Source organism: Lynx rufus, unplaced genomic scaffold, assembly GCF_022079265.1.
Source record: "Lynx rufus isolate CCGP_SWC_20201006 ecotype Redwood Valley unplaced genomic scaffold, mLynRuf1.p SCAF_8, whole genome shotgun sequence".
Classification (NCBI taxonomy): Eukaryota; Metazoa; Chordata; class Mammalia; order Carnivora; family Felidae; genus Lynx; species Lynx rufus.
Window position 1 is genome coordinate 68237833 of NW_025814896.1, and position 15129 is coordinate 68252961.

A 15129-nucleotide genomic window follows, 5' to 3' on the forward strand; every position below is an offset into this window, starting at 1 on the left:
AGGCAGCAGCCCTCTTCTCTTCCCTTCCTGCGTTCATCCTGCCCTAGGGGGCTCAATGTGGGGCTCGGGCGGCTGAGACTTGGTAGGACTCCATTAGAGATGCCCTCCTGTCAACGTGAAGCTGCTAATATCTGTCTGATAATTTCTGTCACATTGAATTATGCTTTATGGACATCATGTGGCATGTGGACAAACAGAGAGGTCAGTTATTACTCTAGGGTCTGCAAGGCCTGTATCAAAAGGGGATTCTCCTTCAGAGACTAGTTTGGAAGTAGCCATCCGTACTGAATTGTGCATGTGGGGCTGACATACTGGAAGGACAGATTTCAGCAAAAGGGGATCAGCAGGCTCGGAGAGTGCCCATGAGGGGTGGGCAGCGCTGGAGATGATATATAGAGCTTGAAGGGCATCTGACTGGAGGGATCCAGGAGGCAGCTGACTTGCCCTGGTGCCAGGCAAGGGAAACTGAAATGGCGGAATCACACTGGGGATCTTACATCAGCGATTCTCAAACTTTAGAGATTTTGCTTGAGAAGGAGACTTAGGGGGGTGTACTTTGGGAGAGTCTGCTTCTGTACCTTTGGCATCATGACAGGAAATATGCATTTTCAAAGTGTCTCAAGTGCCTTTTTTTTTTTTTTTGGAGAAGGGACCCCAGTCCCCTCTCTGAGAAACTCTGCTCCAGAATAGCAGATTAACTCCAGGGAGAGAGTGGTGGATGAGAAGTGGGGCAGACTGGCATATCTACCAGAGGGAGGAAGAATCAGGGGAGCCATCAGATGGGTTCAAGGACAGCCAGGCAGAAGGTAGACTAGAGGGAATAGACCATCCATGCAAGCAGTAAGACAAATGATAGGCCAACACAAAAGAAAAGTTTATTCTACCTTGAAATTAAAGATACAAAACTTAAAACCCTATGGATGACCTGACTTACACTAAATTAGCCAAGAGAAGGGCCACTTAAAGGAAACACCAAGTGAGTAATAATTGTAAAACAAATACACTCACTCGTTTGAAATGATTTAAGCCTTTTGGGAAGCAATATGGTAATTCTAATCTAGATCCAGGCATATGTATATGCCCCTCAACCCTGGGATTCTAAACCTGAGACTTTTCCAAAGTGAATGATTGAACAGAATAAAAATGCCATGAGAATGAAGATGTTCAGTATGGGAGTATTTATATGAGAAGACCTGAATATTAATCAGTATTATAGTGATTTAAAAAAATTATGATTCATTTAATCAAAGAAACAATCACTGAAATATTAAAAAGTAATTTGTAATAATTTGACTTATTTAGAAACATAGGAGAGTTGGATATGTCAAATAAGAAAGGATCTAAACCAATATTTACATTGTATGTCCAATAATGTAGACATGTTCCTTTGAGGAGAGAAGAATGGAGTCATTTTCTGTCTTAGTCCCACACGTCTAAATCAGCACCATGCTCTGTGTGCCTGGCGATGTATAAGGCAAGTCGCAGATACCGGTTGGCGTTTTGAGCAGTTATGTGAATCTCAGGTGGCCAGGGTAGCTCTGTAAACATCCTAACTGCCCTCCTCGCTGGTTTGATTTCCAAGTCTTCCTTCTACCCCTTGCCTCTTTATGGAGCTTAGGAGACCACCTCTGACCCTTTGCACTTTATATCCGCGTCTGGTCTTTCCCGCTCTGGGCTTTCACCTTCCCCTCAGACTCTGCTGGGACTGACTTTTGCAGTTTTAGGCAATCTCAGGTAGTAGCACCCACCTTAACAGTCACTTAATAGTATGTTTAAGATTTTACTTAAACAATTTTTTTTTTTTTTTGCATTGGGGCACCTGAGTGGCTCAGGTGGTTGAGCGTCCAACTTCGGCTCAGGTCATGATCTCGGGTTGTGGGTTTGAGCCCCATGTGTAGCCTGCTTTGGATCCTCTGTCCCACTCTCTCTCTGCCCCTTCCCCCAAATCCCCTCTTTCCCTCAAAAATAAACAATTTTTTCTCATCAAAGTAATATCCCTGCTAGAACTATCCAAATATAAAGCCATACCTAATATTGAAAAGTAGAATACTTTCTCATCATCTTTCCTTCACCTAAAACCCTGGTATTGGCTTCATTTCTAAATAATACATGTTTTTTTGCTGTTTTAATTTTCTATTGATGTATAATAAATTACCACAAATTAAGCACCCTAAAAACAACACATAGTTGTTATTATAAGTTTCTATGGGTCAGGAGTTTGGGCATGGGTTAACCGGTAGAGGGTGGGCAAGGTTGGGGAGAGGATCTAATGGCCTAATCTCTCTGGTTATAGATTTTCTACGAATAGAGCTGGTTTTAGCCCCACTTTCCCCCCCAACCCCCTGCCACAGCCACCCCTCAGCTTCTGCAATAAGTTACATTTTCAAGTCCTGAGACTCTGTGGATCTACAAGTGGAATTAGCTTAATGCTTATCGGCATTCCTTCCCGCTGGGCTTTTGGGTCACACTGCTTACATCAGCTACTGCTCTTCCGTCTGCTTGTTATCTTCCAAATATTTGTTGAAATCTTTCACCTGCAGTTATGAATTAGTATGGGTCTTCCAAGAGGCAGATTCCAAGATGATCCCTGACGATCAGGGATTTTGTTAGGAAATCATCTGAGTGAGAGAAAGTGAGGAGGGAGCCAGAAAAGGCTGAGAGAGCATCGCAGAGAGATGGCAATGAGGGAGAGAAGGAAAGGAGGCTGGGTGGAAGCACCCTAGACCATAGTGTAGTGTAAGGCTGGTCAGCTAGACTGGCAGAAACACGTGAGCCAAAGGTGACTGTTGTAGAGGTCCTATGTCTCCTGGGAATGCCATGCTCATTCTTAAGTTGACAGCCGCCTTGGGGAAGCATGACCTGGGCAACTCAGCTGTGGAGGTGGGTTTCAAAACCCAGCAGGGGGCCCTTGGTCAATTCCACTCCTATAGATGGAGGCCTGAGCTGTCTCATGGCTACCAGAAACTATTTCCTCTCTCATTGCCTTTATCCTTTGGATGGTTCCTTTTTTTGGAGGAAGGTGGAGAGAGTGTATTTAAAAAAAGACCTTGCTACATTGTAGTGGCTTCTAGGAAAGGAAAGGAAATAGATGGGTGCAGTTCTGTGTTCATTTTTTTTCAATCATTTAAAATAACTCTCTTCAAAATCTACATAATGTATTTATACTTTCAAAGAAAGTTTAAAGAAGAAGGAAAAGGTGATCTGAAGGGCCATATGCAGAAAGCTGGAGAGGATAGAGACTGAAAAGGCTGTGGGACTTGCTAACTAGAAAGTCATTGGTGAACTTATTGCTGGTTCCACAGTTTTGGGGGTGACAGCATGGAAGAGACTATGAGATTGGGTGTGCACAGACAAGTTGGTCAAGAAGTTAGGTGGCAAAAGGAAGAAGAGGAAGAGAGCATTACTTTAGGAGTGAGCTGGGTAAAGGGAAGGGAGATCCTAACAGGTTCCTTAGTAGACATAAAAAGGAGCCAGAGTGGAGGGAGAGATAGAGGATGCAAATAAGAAAGGACATCATGAACATGGTCTAAGTGGAGGCAGGGGAGGGGATGGGGACCAAGAATGCACATAGAGGGCTAGTTCCAATAGCAAGAGCAGTGCCTCCCCCTCAGAGACTTGAGCAAAGGAAGGAGGGAGGGGTGGACATAAAGAAATGGTTAAGGGATATATCAGTTAGGATTGCTTTTAGTTGCAACTAAAAACTTCATTACTGTGGCTTCAAGAAGTAGGGATTTAGGTTGTAGGCAGCCCAGAGCCAGTATGACAGCAATAAGATGCTGCCAAAGACTCAAGGTTTTTCCATCTTTCTGTGCCATCTTGCTCCATGAATGAATGAATGGTCAAAGTATTGGGAGATAGCGATAATATTCTCATTAGGACTTTTCTTTCTTTTATGGAAAACAACGTGAATGACCAAACCATGGCACTTTGTTTAAATGATCTGGTGTATTAACAAACTGAATACTACATGGCTTTTAAAATACGTAAATGAGGTAGGGAGGCAAAAAAAAAAAATCTAGATTCTGTAATGTTAACTAAAATAAAATCTTTTTTTTTTTGTTGTTTGTCTTTTTTTGTTTTTCACCCTCATGTTGAGGGCTGACTTTCTTTTTTTTTTTTAATTTTTTTTTTCAACGTTTATTTATTTTTTTTTGGGACAGAGAGAGACAGAGCATGAACGGGGTAGGGGCAGAGAGAGAGGGAGACACAGAATCAGAAACAGGCTCCAGGCTCTGAGCCATCAGCCCAGAGCCCGACGCGGGGCTCGAACTCACGGACCGCGAGATCGTGACCTGGCTGAAGTCGGACGCTTAACCGACTGCGCCACCCAGGCGCCCCTAGGGCTGACTTTCAATAGATCACAGTGAGGGAATGGCTTTGCTATGTACGAACCCCTGTAAAATCTTAAAATAATATGGGTGCATTGACTGCAATTGCAAAAAATTATATCTGTACAGTTTTAAAGGAAAGGAGAGACCATTGTATCTTGACATTCATTTAGGTTTTATGGTGAAAAGGGCTGGGATTTTTCTTTTTTGATGATTCTGCTTATATTTCACCATAAAGTTGTTACTATGTAATTAAAATATTAAAAAGCCCACATGGAATATTCCTTGAACTATTTGAGAAGAAAGGCACTCCAAAAATGAAAGCATGGTCATCAACATATTCGCCCATCATAAACACACCCAAGGAGCATCATTAAATTCTGATAACTAGGTTCCAGCCAGAATGTTGGTGTGGTGAAGTGAATCCTCTTGCTGTGATCAGCACTGTACTGCTTGCAATGGTCAGCCTGCGATGAGGATGAACAGGGTTTTTGGAGCTGTGGGAGGCGTGGAATATGTGGTATCACCTGGGTAGTTCATGAAGGCCTCTTCCCCAAATCTCTCTACCTCCTGCACAGGTCTGCAGTTCTTCTGGGGAGCAATACTTTCTTCTGTTCAAGGGGGGGCACTGTGACCTTCCACTACATATAAATGATTATGTTTTTCCAAAGGAAAGGTTTCAATATCTGTGAAGAAAGAGTGCAGAAAACAGGGGTGGTTCTGGATGCACTGAAATCTAACGTCTTCCTAAACATGCTAAGGATGAATCTAGCATCTCAATTCAAACGACCTCCAGTCCCTCACTCCTGAATTCTCTCCCCTCCTCTTACATTGTACAAAGATGCACAGAGCTGGAAGGGCTGGGCAGGGCCCTCTGATTTATCGTTCTGCCTCTGTCAGTAACTTTAAGTCATCCCAGTGAAGTAAGTTCCTCCTATTTTTAAGAACCAGAAGAGGATGTTCTTCAACATCTCTCAATCATACATTCCTTGTCTGGTAAGACTCACCCCAGAAATGCTTCCTTAAGCTAAACTTTCTAAACTAAATTCCTCACCTGCAATTTCACAGCCTTTTACTTGTTGGATTGCCATCAGAGATTAAGAATCCTTAATCATAGCCCTTCAGAATTTTTATCTGGCAACTGTAACTAGGTGAGGGGTCATCTAATCCTCCTTTGCTAACACTGTGCTCAGCGATCTAGGAGCTCAGAGACTGATGGACACTCTTTCTAGTTCTGGAAAATGAGGAGAGTAATATTCACCTCTCTTCTCCTTGCATGCACCTTGTAAAGACCCATAAGATAATATGAATAAAATAACTCAGGGAAATATGAACAAGCTCAAGTTAATATTAACATCCTTCTCACTTTTCCATTGAGTCTTTGCTATCATCCAAGGCTTCTCTGCTCCTCTAGCACTGGCTTTGGCATCTCATAGCATTGCCAGTAGGAGCCTCACGGTCTTCCAGCCACCCCTGCTCTGCCCTCTGACTTGCAGCTCTGTGCAACCCACAGCACCGATGGCTCGGTCTGAATGGATTTCCTGGGGTTGGTCTCTTCCTTTACCTCCTTTGTAAACTGCTGAATCCTTACAGACATGTGGTTCTCAACCAGGGGTGTTTCTCCCCCTTCCTCCCTTCCCAGCAGAGGACACTGGGCAATTTCTGGAGTAATTTTTGGTTATCATAGTAGTGGGTAGAGGCCAAGGATGCTGCCAAATACCCAATGATATAAGACAGCCCCCCACCCCCAAGAATTGTCTGGCCCCAAATAGTTGAGGCTGAGAAATTCTCTTATATATTAAAGCTCACATATTTTTTTTTAAAAGAGCCTTATTAAGGTCTAATTGATATACAGGAACATAGATATATTTAAAGTGTACAGTTTGATGTGTTTGACATCACTACATGTGAAACCATCGCCACAATGAAGAAAACAAACATATCCATCACCACCAAAAGTTTTCCCTGTAGTTTTGTAAGTTAGCCCTCTGCTTTCCACCCACCCCACCCTCTTCTACCCAGTGAACCACTGGCTTGCCTTCTGTCACTCTTAATTAGTTTGCATATTCTAGAATTTTATTTAAATGGAATCATATACTTGTTTTTGTCTGGCTTCTTTCACTCAGCGTAATTATTCTGAGATTTATCCGTATCATTGCTGAATGAGTTACTCTTGAAAAGGAAAGATAAGCTTATGGTTGAACAAAGGGATATGACCTGTAGGCCCTAGGTCACTACTACCCACTCCTTTGATGATTTGCTTCCTATATGGGATACCTCACTCAGCTGTTGTATAGCTTTTTGTTTCTGTTTTGTTTTCAGTCACTTTTCTTATCATGGTCCTCAAGACCTGGCCAGTGAGCTATCTCAGTGGTCTTCTAATGGGAGACTTCTGATTTCTAGGCTCTGTTTCCTTTAATTCATAAAACCCCATTCTTTCCCCTTCCCTCAAGAAAATCCCAGAGAGCTAATATGTAGGATACTAGTTTGAGAAATACTGCCCTGACATAGCTTTTTTTTTGTTTTTAAATTTCTACATTTCAGTTTTTATGCACATGCAGTGCACATACAGAGAAATAAGTCTTGACACACCATCTCTAAGTGTCCATGCTTAGCTGGTTTCCCCATGTTGGTGCTCGGAATCTTCCCTGGAATGATATCCAGTCAAGGTATCAATATTTAGTAATAGCAGGATGGATTCTTTAACTGGGGACATTGTGAAGACCATAAAGAAATTAGTTGACAATAGATGAACTCACATATAATTGAGAATTATGTGTATTTTTCTACATGGGTAGCCTAGACATACTTTTATATAGCAATGACATATGTTTTTGGAGTGATATTCTTGAATAAATTTCAAGTTGCTTCTTTCAAGATAAATGATAAAATATTTATTCTTAAGAAAATAGTACTCTTTTTGGTCTGTTCTGTAAATTTCTTTTCCAACTGTTTCCAAATAGCCTGATCCTACAGGATGTGGCTTATTCTTATCTCTTCCTACACAGTATGGTGTGGGGTGATTATTTCCTCATATTAATATTTGTACTATTTTTCTTCATCCAGCTCTTGGTTTTTGCATCTGCAATGGTTCTCCAGGTTCATTTTAAGTATCAGATGTCATTATTATGGCGAGGATGTTTTGCTCTCCTCCACACACGATGCCCTGCCCCTGGCAGCTTGTTACTTGGAAAGGCTTTCTTCTGTCTATGGTGGTCGCTGGTCATCTTGCAAACTTAGTGTTCGTTCCATTTGGTAGCAGCAATCTGCTTTCTTTTAGGGGAACCCTCTGTCCCCTCTTTAATGTGTTTGGTTAACCTATTGGTCTAAGTACTCTTTGGCCTTCAACTCTCTTATCCAAGAGGTGGCAAGCACATGACCTGGGTTAGCTCCATCAGACTCTTCCCTGGGAGTTTAGTCTTCAGTGGCGAGTGGTGGCTGGAGCTGAGTCATTCTTCTTTCATCTGTGAGATACTGACTGAAATTCTTGGAACTGTTCCTTTCCTGTCCTTCTTGAGGACTGCTCGTTCAGATCTTTCTTCAGTTCTAGGACATTACCCAATGTCTGTTGTCCCAACAAATTATTATTATTATTCTGTCTGTATTTTTTTAGAGTCAGTTTCAATTGCTTACAATTAAAGAACCCAATCATATGCAAAGTATCTCTATTTTTCTTTCCATACATGGTCTTTTCTGTCCTTTGTTCCATTGCCCCAAAGTGGAAAGGTCTGCTTCCTCCTTTTAGTAAGCAGATTGACTTCCTAATTGTGGACTGAGTAAGAGACTGCCCTGACTGACCTTGGTGACCCCACTGAAGAGACTGAGGAATGCCCTCAAGAGCAAGAGGAATGGAAAGGTGATTTCTCTGGAACTCCAACAAGACACCAGGACTGGGGGAAGGCAGTGAGAAAGCCCTGTGAGGACTCGGGCTCAGCAGCATGAGAGCACCTTGCCCAAAGCAGTGGCAAGATTTCAAGGGAGGGTGAATGATCAACCTTCAGAGCCTAGCTTTAGACCCCTTATCTCTCAAAGGCAAAAATTCCTTTACTTTTGGCTGGTCATTGAAGCAGAGATACCAGACTTCATAGTTCACTGTGGAGATCAGCAGTGAACATGATGATAGAGGTCCAGAGGCCCTTACCCTGATTTTCTGAGCACCATGGAAGGATACTAGATTCTGGAGAGACGCTGAGGAGGAAGGAGACCCTGGTAATGCCTGAGATCGAAATTCTTGCAAGTCTAGGAGGATGAGAAGTCAAAATGGAAATTAATTTGATTTAATAAAAATAAAGAAGTAGGTTTTTTTGGTATCCTTAGTTTGTAGACTTGAGATTCATAATGGCTATAAGCCCTTAAAAAATTCTCACCTAGAGATTAACAAGTGTATTGAGTGCCAATTCTATCCCAAACATTAGCAAGACTCTGTGGGTAAAGCAAAGACATAGGAACTTTGCCTGAGTCTTCCAAGAGAATACAGCCAACTTGGAGAGAGAAGACTCCAATAGCTTGGAGGAAATAAGATACCTTTATAAGAGATAGTCATCAGCATCTAACAACATTTTAAGAGCTGCCACATGTGCTTAATTGGCAAATGAGTGGCCTGGTCAATAACAGCATGAATTCAGTGGTTGTAACATTAAAGGAAAGTGGGAGGAAAAAAATAATTTAATGCTTTTTGTTCCAGTAAGGGTGAGTGTGCTCGGTTGCTTGTTCTGAGAAAAGGAACAGTTTGTTCCTGCATCTCACCACTTCCCAGGGAGCCATGCTTTGCCAGCCCGTGGTCTCAAGGGTCCCTCTTGCAGAGATGGGGGTCAGGCTGACTGGAGCAGTTTGCAGAAATCAAGCAGGCTGATAATGCGCTTAAAGATGTTTTCTGCTTGTCCTTTTTCCCTGTCTTCTCAAATACACAGCACTTGTCCAGGTCAGTGTCACAGGAGCTTATGTTCCTTTTAAGCAATAAGACCCAGCAGGCAGGGGATTGCTTCGGGATTAGGGGAACTCAGATTGGCTTTGTGTGTCAGGGACATGGGCCTATTCTTCCATGCCAGTATCCAGCACAAGGTTGTTTGAAAGCCTTGCTTAAAAAACCTCAAGTTATGGCCAACTTGGAGCTCTGGGCTTTGACGTAGGCAAGGTGAAGAGATCAGATGAAGTTCCCTGTGAGGTTGGGTGGTTGAGGAAGGGATTTGAGAGTCATGTCAGTGCAGAGTTTGTTCCAGGATATTCTTGGATTAGACATAACTCCATTTTGGAGCTTGGTGTTAGTATCTGTAAAATGACCACCAGAATACAGATAGAACTTTAATCAAAATTGAAATATCCTACATTAACATATTAAGGAGTGGCCATTCACTTTACAACAAAGATTGTTCCCTTTATAAGAATTCAAAGTAAAATCCTTTTACAGGGCACTTGCCTTTTATTAAAAAGTGGAACATGATTTGCAAAATGTGTTTGTATTTTCAGCTTTGAAGGGAAATCTCAGTTGCAAGAAGAGAGTTTCACATGTTTTGCTCTATTCCTTCTTCACCCTTCCACCCATCTCCTCCTCTTCTGTGAAAATTATGAGGATAATGTTTACATGGTACTTAACAGATGTTTAAGATCTGAGCTGAAAAATCCAAACTGGTAGTGTATTCATCAGCAAAGACGAACAGGGGTTCATCCTCCAGTGGCTTCTAGACTGGCAGGGAATAGGTCTGGGTTCTGGTCCAGGCCTTATCTCTAAATAGCTGGGTTCCTTTGTGACAAGTCTTAAAATTGTAGAGCCTTTGTGTTGGGACAGAATTAAAGGTCATCTAGTGCAGGCTTCTTCTGACAAAGGCATTTCATCTACAATATCTTAAGTGATGAGTATCTAGTCTCTTTATTTTCTGGGCCTCAGTGGGTCCATCTGTAGGACAAGGGAAGTTGATCTTCAATTTGAATCAGAGAGCAAGGTGGGAAGGGGAGGTTTGAGTGAGTAGAAGCCAGGACTCTGAAAACTAAATGACATCACAATCTAGCAAAGGCCAAGCTGTCCGAATAAGAACTCTTAGGGAATTAAATACGCATTCATTTGTTCTGCACAGGTGTACCCTCCTGTGGTCAATAGTGAGGAAAAGTTATGAGACTTTGAGACACTTGCAGTGTGCTCTGAACTTCCTACAGTTCTACTGCAACATGTTTAAAGGGAGGTAAGCAGTGAGTTTCCTGCATGTTTAAGCTGAATATTATTACAAGGTTGAGCAGCCTCCACTGGCCTCTTCTCTCTTGCTTCAGGTCTCCTTGCCCCCTTCTTTTTACAACATGCAAACCTCAAGGGCATGCAGTTGGGTCTGGCTGAAATCAGCTGAATGTTTACAGGGTTTATCCAAGGAAGAACCCTTGGGTCATTGTCATGGCAATTTTGATAATACTGACAGGGTGCAGATGTGGCTGTCCAGGGCAATCCGAGAATGCATCCTACCCTCCAGCCTCAGCCACTGCTTGGGACAAGTGGGGCTTAATAACCATTTTTTTTTTGCATTCTCTGTACACACACAAAAAAATCAAATATTTCATCTAGAGTGAGAAAAAAAAACTCTGTAAAGACTGAATGAGTCACTGGTAGAACTGGACAACTGCATAACTACATTGTTTCTTTATTGTCTGTTAACATGTCTATTCACCCTCTCCAACCAACCCCCTCCTTCCCTGCTGTACTCAGACCTGGATATGGACTCTGCAAGACCAGGGATCTTTTCCAGTTCATCTTCTGATGTCTCCAATGCCTAGGTACTTAACAGAAATCCAGCAGTGTTTGCTGGATGAATGAAGAGCTGGGCATGTGATGGTAGAGAGATGTGTTAGGAGACTCCTGGTGGGCAGAGACTGGATGAAGGTAGAAATGAGTGGTGTGAAGAGGCAGGGGCTCCTGGTGCAGATGCCAGGACAAAAGATAGAAGGGAGTGAGTGTAGCTGGTGAGGCAGGATGAGGATGTCACCCCTTCAGTGGCAAGGCCTTAGCCAAGGCTTTTGAGCATGGAATCAACACCATGAATATCAATGCCCAGAAAAGTAGAAGTTAGTGTCAAAATATTTGGAGAATTAGATAGAGTTGGAAAGAGCTTAGGGGCAGAAAGATCTGCAAGGAGGGTGAACTTGTTTCCTTGAAAAAGTACAGCGTGAAAAAGGCAGTGCTAGGGGAGCCTGAGACCTGTTATTGCAGGCCCATTTATCTGGCCAGGAGTGGAGCCAGGACGAAGATGCAAATGCCCAAAGAGTTGGGCACCAACTTGTACATGCGTGTTCGTAGTAGCATTATTCATACTAGCTAAAAAGTGGAAATAACTCAACTTTCTATGAACTGTTGAGGGGATAAACAGAATGTGGTATATCCATTTAATGGAATATCATGTAGCAATACAAAGTAATGAGGTATGGAATCATGCGACAGAACAGATAAAACTTGGAAACGCTGTGCAAAGTGAGAGAAGCCAGTCACAGAAGACCCTGTGTGGATTTATTCTATTTATATGAAATGATCGGAGTAGGCAAATCCATAAAGACACAAAGTAGGTTAGTAATTGCTGGGGGCTGAGAGAGGGAGGAATAGGGAGTGACTGCTAATGTGTACAGGGTTTTCTTTGGTTGGGGGTGATGAAAATGTTCTAAAATTAGATTGTGGTGATGATTTTATTACTTTTTGAATATACTAAAACCCATAAAATTATACAGTTTAAAAGGGTGAATTGTATGCTATGTGAATCATGTCTCAGGTGCCCTTATTCCCACCTGCTGCCCAACTGACTATGGATGGATTTAGAATGGCATCCACTTTCTTAATTTAGTCCAAGACACTTCTTGGCCTGGGGCATTTCCTTTCTGAAGAGCTTACAGCTAGGGATCCTGTGACTTAATGTGAGTGTTTTATGAGTGAGTGGGGGCAGTCCAGTGATTAAGAGCACCATCTTTGCAGTCAGAGAGACAAGAGCTCTGATATTTGCTACTTATTCAACCTCTCTAAGTCTCAATTTCCTTATCTGCCAAATGGAAATACTTTGCGTACTTACCTCTTACATTTGATCTGAGATGTATATGGAGTTTGTAAACAGTGCCTGGCTCATGAGTGTTCAACAGCAGCTGTTGCTATAATTAATGATGATTATGATGGTATAAATGCTCCAGCCTTCACTCTCCCTGATGATTATCTGACTTGATGCTTTGAGTACATTTTGGAGAGCAAGTAAGTGGCTTTCGACCCTGGAGATAAAAGTGGAAGACCGAAAAGAATAGAAAAATTTATTGACAAGCTTGTGTGGATATGCATGGAAAAATGAGCTCTTGTATTTGCATTTGATTTAGTTTCTCCAGTGAAAAAAATGCTAATGAATATGATTAAATGGCTGTGCTTAATCCTGCAATTTAAGAGGGAAAAGAAGTCATTAGCAAGTTGATTCTTATTACTAATACTCAAGGTAATCAGCCTCAATTGCAGAGACTGATTAAAAGTAAATGTCCAAATGAAAACACGGGGCTTAAATTAATGAAAGTTGGAGCCCCAAATATTTAAGATAGTAATCTGTGGTTCCACAGTAAGATTAAAGCGATTAAATTATTGGCCATATTTGAACAGGAACATGTGTATATTTTGTCTTTGTCTTTCTAAATAAGGATGGGGAGTGGAGATTTCCAAGCCTCATGCTTCAATAAAAACTTTTCATTTTTCTCACTCAGATATTAGCTGTTTCATTCAACTTTTATTCTCTCTCTGATAGTCACATGACTTTTAAAAATTCTGATAAGACTTGATAGAAATGCCTCAGTGAAGATTCCTCTGAATCAGGTCACCATCAGTCATTACTTACTGGTCTGCACTTTTACATGAGATAAAATACTCAGAACTAACTCACACATTAAATAGCAGATCCTAGCAGGACAGTAAGACTCTTGACAGAAGAATGTTTCCGAATTTTTGGCCATGCTTCTCTTCTGTCACCAGCTAAGATATCAAACTGTTCAGTGCTGGAATACTTTAGTTTTAGAAATATGTGTTTTGTAGAAAATGAAATGATTGCAAGTTAAATTCTATTTTAAGTGTTGTAAGGTAGCTTTCCCCTTAAATTATCTGGTAGATCTTTTAGAAAGAGCTGCCAAGTGTCCTCTGTTTCTTACCTTCAATTGTTCCCTTTCTACTGCCCTCTTTTTTAATTCCTGGAAAGGTGCTCTGGTGACTCCAGCATCCATTCCTCAGTCCCTGACCACTACCATTCAACTCTCTGTTTCTGTGAATTTAGTTTTTCTTGGATTCCATGTGTAAGTGAGGTCAGATAGTATTTGTCTTTCTCTGTATGACTTACTTCACTTAGCACAATACCTTCAATGTCCATTCATGCTGTTACAAATGGCAGGATTTCCTTATTCTTTATGGCTGAATAATATTCCTGTGTGTGTGTGTGTGTGTGTGTGTGTGTGTGTGTATATATATGTATATATATGTGTGTGTATATATATATATATATATATATACATATATATATTACATGTATATATATATATTACAATTTCTTTATCCATTCATTTATTGATGGACACTTAGATTGTTTCCATGTCTTAGTTATTATAAAGCTGCTATTAACAAGGGAATGTAGCTATCTTTTTGAATTAGTGTTTTTGTTTCTCGTGTCTTTTTAAAAATAGCCATTTTAGGGGTGTCTTGGTGGCTCAGTCAGCTAAGCAGCCAACTCTTGATTTCAGCTCAGGTCATGATCTCACAATTCGTGAGTTCAAGCCCTGATATGGGCTGTGTGCTGACAGCACAGAGCCTGCTTGGAATTCTCTCTCTCCCTCTCTCTCTGCCACCCCCTCAAAATAAATAAATAAACTTAAAAAAAAAACAAAACAAAAGAACTTGTCTATCCCCTTCATTTAAAAAAATAAATAAAAAAAGCCTTTTTATCAGGTGTGAGGTGATAACTCCCAGCTTTAATTTGCATTTCCTAATGATTAGTGACGTTGAGCACCCTTTTATGTACATGTTGACCATTTGTATGTCTTCTTTGGAAAAATGTCTATTCAGTTCCTTGCCCAGTTTTAAATCAAATTGTTATTATTTGTTATGAGTTATATGAGTTCCTTATATATTATGAATATTAACCCCTTCTGAGAGACATCATTTGCAATTTTTTTCTCCCATCCAGTAGATTGCCTTTTCATTTTGTTGATTGTTTCTCTTGCCTTACAGAAGCTTTCAGTTTGGTGTGGTCCCATTTATTTATTTTTTGCTTTTGTTGCTTGTGTTTTTGGTGTCATATCCAAAAAATCATTGCTGAGAATGAATTAAGGAGCTTTTTAATTTTTTTCCAGTAGTTTTACAGTTTCATGCTTTATATTTAAGTCTTTAATTTATTTTTGTAAGTGGTATAAGATAGGGCTCCAGCTCATCGCCCTTTTCAGTGTTTCCTGGCTACCCTTTACTCAACTTTTCCCATTTCTTCCAACTTTGTAGACAAGTCATGTGAACTCTCTCAGTCTCATTTCAAATGTAAAATAGGCATTGTATTGATGATCTTCTGGGTAATTGTGAGGATTAAACATATTAATCCTACTCAAATATATGTGTAACAAGCCTAGCACAGCACTAAACATATAGTACACACTCCATAATTGTTGTTTATTTCCTTTCCATTTTTCCCCCATTAAAAATTGCTTTCACAATAAGGCATTAAAGACCAGTAAGAATGTTTAATGAGTTACTATTCTTTGCGGTATTTGCATGTTATTCTATGTAATTAGTTCAATCAATCATACCTTCATTCCATATCAGTGGATATTTTTTGTG